At 45.1% G+C, this 5,486-nt stretch overlaps 1 pseudogene across 1 annotated transcript; it reads right to left on the bottom strand.

Annotated features, from left to right (window-relative positions):
- Positions 1–122: 122 nt before the first annotated feature.
- Positions 123–950, bottom strand: LOC310792106 (hatching enzyme 1.2 pseudogene; annotated as a pseudogene). The gene has a single exon. The product of its transcript is annotated as a hatching enzyme 1.2 pseudogene (transcript).
- Between the last annotated feature and the right edge of the window lie 4,536 nt (positions 951–5,486).

The raw sequence follows: 5,486 nt of genomic DNA on the forward strand, positions 1-5,486 counted from the left end.
ACAATTGTTTGTGTTGTTGATTGGTCTCACACACACACAGTTTAGCCCTCGGACACAGATTAAAGTAAAGACAATAGATTTAATGAAGTAGACAGAAGATCTAAGAACCTTCTCTAATGTTCTTAGCAGTTGTAGATCTTGTTGACCCTCTGGATGTCGATGCGGGACATGCCCTGCCTCTGGCCGATCCGGACATTAGGGTTGGGGATGGGGGTGATGGTGTCCTGCCCGCGTTGGGTGGTGAAGGCTGTTCTCGGATAGTGCATGACGGAGGAGTAGTCGTAGGGAGTGTTCTGGTTGTTGGTGTTCTGCTTCTGGAAGTTGTGTTTTGTCCGCGGGTTAACGTACTGGAAGTTGATGCGGACATACTGGTCGCGGTCACTCCTGGTGTGCTCGTGATAGAAGCCCAGAGCATGGAGGAACTCGTGCTGGATGACGCCGTGGTAGACGCAGCCCTGCTGGGCGAGAGAGACGGTCTGCCTGCCTCCCACTCTGCCCAGGGATGAGAAGCAGCCGCCTCTGCTCTCCACGCTGATGTAGTCGCGTTCGTTTGTACGGGGAACGAAGCGGATGCAGGTGCTGCTGTGGAAGGACTTCATGCCTCTGTCGATCGCCTGCTTGGCCGACCTGGAGAAGACACTGCTCACTATGAAGGGGACGGTCACCTTGCCGCCGGCTTTCTTCCAGAGGCAGCTGTTGCTCCAACACTTCATGGCGTTTCTCGTTGTGGGGGCCACCAAGTCGCCCTCCAGCAGGAACTCACTGGAGCCGTTGTTTGTGGCCAAGATCCTGCTGCCGGTGTCCATCGTGTCGGCCTCTGGGTCGTCAACTTGGAACTCTGAGTCGCTTTCTTCCTCCCTGGAAAGAGTGTCATCTGTTTCCACCCAGAACTTAGCCTGGGAGAGGCCGATCAGCAGCAGCAGCAGCAGGAGGCCGAGAGAGGGATTCATCTTCAGGTTTCTGTCTGGTAGCTTCTTGTCTTCTCTGCAGGGTTCCTGGAGATGCTGTGGAGAGACTGCTTGCAGCTTGATGCTTGAGTCTGCTTGGTCCTGCTCTTTTATACTCTTCTTTCCAGGTGTGTCTGCTGGAGGATTAAGGGTTGGGGTCCAGACTGCTAGGCCTAAATAAACGTCTGAAGGGAGGAAGCCACGGACAAACCCATAGTTTCAACATTGTCTGTTATTTCTGCGGATTAAAGAGCTCTTTACATGGACATACCTAAACACCCGATTGTGCCTGCAAGTCAACGTTGCTTTGGTATACTGTCGTATCCTCTCTGGATCATTGGTTTATTTTTATTTTCTGTTTACATGTGTTTTTAAGACAGCTAAATGTCAGCTACATCTATGATGCTGCAGCACAAGAAACGGAACTGCTGCATTGAGGGGGAAAAGCAGTCTATAATTAGTGTTAATTTTCTCGTCAATTTTTAATTTAGTCGTAGTCGTAGTCCTGTGACAAATGTGCTTGTTACAGTAGTATTTATCAGATTTAGTCAACCTCATCCTCTTTTTGTTTAGTCAAGTTTTAGTCGACTAAAAGTTTGAGTATTTTAGTCTCGTCTTAGTCAAAGAAACTAAAAGTCTGAACATTTTAGTCTTGTCTTAGTCTTGGGGGGAAAAGGTAGTTGACTAACATTTTTCGTCATAGTTTTCGTTGACGAAATGAACACTGGTGTGTGTGTGTGTGTGTGTGTGTGTGTGTGAGTGAGAGAGAAAATGAGGATGAGTACTAATCACATAACTGAACTAGAAAAGTGCACTCGGTGGAGTGCAGATCTCCGCCAGGACCGCGTTTTCCACCAAGCTGACCCATAGACCATGTGTGTGACGAGACATCGCCTGAATGCAATGTGTTAAGAGTGTTGTCATACTGAGATGCTATTGTAAATCATATATTGTTATTGTCTGCTTTTATTTTAGTGTTTTGTTTATTCATGATGTGTTTATTGTAAGTGTTGTAACCCACATATTTATGTGTTGTTGTCAAGCTTTTTATTGTGTGTTTGTGTTATAATAATTTGGTTGAATTGCACAAAGTTTACCACTGAAATTTCTGGGGTTCCCAGCAACGCACCCGCCAAGTTTGAAGTCGATCGGATGAATGGTTCTCGAGATACAGTAAACCGCTTTTTTTGTGTTGCCAGTAGGTGGCACTATGACTATGCATAACTTGGTGGCACTATGACTATGCAAATTGCATGAAATGCAGCATCACACTCCATCCGGGTCCGAGCAGCTCACTCCCCAAGTTTGAAGTCAATCAGACGAATGTTTCTCGAGATAAACTGCTGTTTGTGTTGGCAGTAGGTGGCGCTGTCAAATTGCAAGCAATTCAGCACTGCAGTACGTCGAGTTCCCAGCACCCCCAAGTTTGAAGTCAATCGGATGAACGGTTGTCAAGATAAACCACTTTTTGTGTTGCCAGTAGGTGGCGCTATGCCGAATTGCATAGAATTCAGCTCCCTGCACTCTGTTGCGTCTCCCTAAGCGCAGTCCCCTAGTTTGAAGTTGATCGGACGAACGGTTGTCAAGATAAACCACTTTTTGTGTTGCCAGTATGTGGCGCTGTGCCAAATTGCACAAAATTCGGCAATAAACTGTGTGGAGTTCTCATCAGCACACTCCCCAAATTTGAAGTTGATTGGACGAAAGGTTCTTGAGATATTTTTTATTGTTGTCAGTAGGTGGCGCTATGCCGAATTGCATGGAATTCAGCTCCCTGCACTCCGGTAGGTCTCCCTAAGCGCACTCCCCGAGTTTGAAGTTGATCGGAAGAACGGTTCTCAAGATACACCAGTTTTTGTGTTGCCAGTAGGTGGCGCTGTGCCGAATTGCACGGAATTCGGCACTGAACTGTGTCGAGTTCTCATCAGCACACTCCCCAAATTTGAAGTCGATGGGACGAACGGTTGTTGAGATAAGTTGTTGAGATAAACATGTTTTTTTTTTGCCAGTAGGTGGCGCTATGCCGAATTGCACGAAAACAGGTCAGTGCACTCCGTCACATACTCCTTAGTACACTCCCAAAGTTTGAAGTCGATCTGACCAACGGTCGATGGGACGAACGGTTGTTGAGATAAGTTGTTGAGATAAACATGTTTTGTTTTGCCAGTAGGTGGCGCTATGCGGAATTGCACGAAAACAGGTCAGTGCACTCAATCAAATATTCCTTAGCACACTCCCAAAGTTTGAAGTCGATCCGACCAACGGTTCTCGAGATACGCAAAGGCCAAGCTAGGGGAGAGGAGGAACACACTCACAGACAGACGCATAGACGCACAAACAGACGAAGACGAAAACATGATCTCCTGGCGGAGATACTGTCCCCTGCTTTAGAATACAGCCCTGTAGTTACCCTGTAAGTACAGTGTGGTACCCCGTAATTAGCCTATAAGTACAGAATTGGTCCCCTGCTTCAGAATACAGCCCGCGCCCCCGTAGTTACCCTGTAAGTACAGTGTGGTACCCCGTAGTTATACAGTACAGATCTTGTTACCCTCTAGTTACAGTCTAAATTCACTCCTTGTACCCCGTAGTTATACTATAACTACAGTGTGGTACCCCGTAGTTATACTATAAGTACAGATCTTGTTGCCCTCTAGTTAAAGTCTAAATTCACTCCTTGTACCCCGTAGTTATACTATAACTACACTCCTTGTACCCCGTAGTTATACTATAACTACACTCCTTAAACCCCGTAGTTATACTATAACTACACTCCCTAAACCCCGTAGTTATACTATAACTACACTCCTTGTACCCCGTAGTTATACTATAACTACACTCCTTAACCCCCATAGTTATACTACACTCCTTAAACCCCATAGTTATACTATAACTACAGTCCTTGTACCCCGTAGTTATACTATAACTACAGTCCTTGTACCCCGTAGCTATACTATAACCACAGTCCTTGTACCCCGCAGTTATACTATAAGTACAGATCTTGTTACCCTCTAGTTAAAGTCTAAATTCACTCCTTGTACCCCGTAGTTATACTACAACTACACTCCTTGTACCCCGTAGTTATACTATAACTACAGTCCTTGTACCCCGTAGTTATACTATACAGTGTGGTACCCCGTAGTTATACTATAAGTACAGATCTTGTTCCCCTGTAGTTACAGTCTAAATTCACTCCTTGTGCCCCGTAGTTACACTATAAGTAGAGTGTGGTACCCCGTAATTAGCCTATAAGTACAGAATTGGTCCCCTGCTTTAGAATACAGCCCTGTAGTTACCCTGTAAGTACAGTGTGGTACCCCGTAATTAGCCTATAAGTACAGAATCGGTCCCCTGCTTCAGAATACAGCCTGCGACCCCGTAGTTACCCTGTAAGTACAGCGTGGTACCCCGTAGTTATACAGTACAGATCTTGTTACCCTCTAGTTACAATCTAAATTCACTCCTTGTACCCCGTAGTTATACTATAACTACAGATCTTGTTACCCTCTACTTAAAGTTTAAATTCACTCCTTGTACCCCGTAGTTATACTATAACTACACTCCTTGTACCCCGTAGTTATACTATAACTACATGCTTATTTGCGGGCTGTCTTCTAAAGCGTTACCGAACTTAGAAGCCAGTGCTTATATATTACATGTATACGTCATGACAAACACAAGGCACACACCTATCGTGGGAACTTCCTCTCAGACAATGACCCTCAAATAGCCAAGCCACTTTAATGACTTCTCTGCACGAATAGCGAATAGACTTTTGGATATTTTTTATGGGGGTTACTATATTTTCTTCTATATCCTGTCATAGGTGTTGTGACTGGGTGAGTGGGTCAATCCATCTCGTGTAAAAAGTGTCACCTGTTGGTCAATTTGTGACGGAAGTAATGTCAGTTGGGCAGTTGTGTGTGTTGAATGTATTTGCAATTGTTCAACTTTGATGAACATCCAAAAAGTGCTTTTTGGTCACTGTTTCAGCGTGAAGTTGGTACATCGCAGAGACCTGAAATCTGTCCCAATAACAGATATTGATGGTTAGTAGATGCCCTAGAAATATTATCTCATTTTGATACTCCTTAAGCAGTGCAGCCACATCTATGCGTGACTTTGCATGTATGTACCTGGCTGACCTAGGTTAATCCATCTCGTGTATCAGTGCCTATGACATCATTATTGACGTCATAAGATCATAATGAGGCCATTTACACCTGGCATTAACATGCGTTTTCTGCCATCAGATTGCAATCCGATTGTATTTTATCACTTCAGCCTGATTCCATTTACACCTGGCACTAACATGCGTTTTGGGTGAACAGATTGCAATCCGATTGCTCTCCAGCTCGAACGTCATCACGCGCGCGCCCCCTGAACGTGTGCATGCATGTTTGCATACATGCACAGGGAAATAGAGGTTATTGTTAAGCTCAAATGCACAGTGAACGTCCCCTTCACCTGGACAAAACGATGGCCGATCACGCAGCACTGCATCTATTTCTTTATAAAAAGGACACGTTGCTCTGCCCC

The sequence above is a fragment of the Poromitra crassiceps genome (genome assembly GCF_964638095.1).
Source record: "Poromitra crassiceps genome assembly, chromosome: 2".
Lineage (NCBI taxonomy): Eukaryota > Metazoa > Chordata > Actinopteri > Beryciformes > Melamphaidae > Poromitra > Poromitra crassiceps.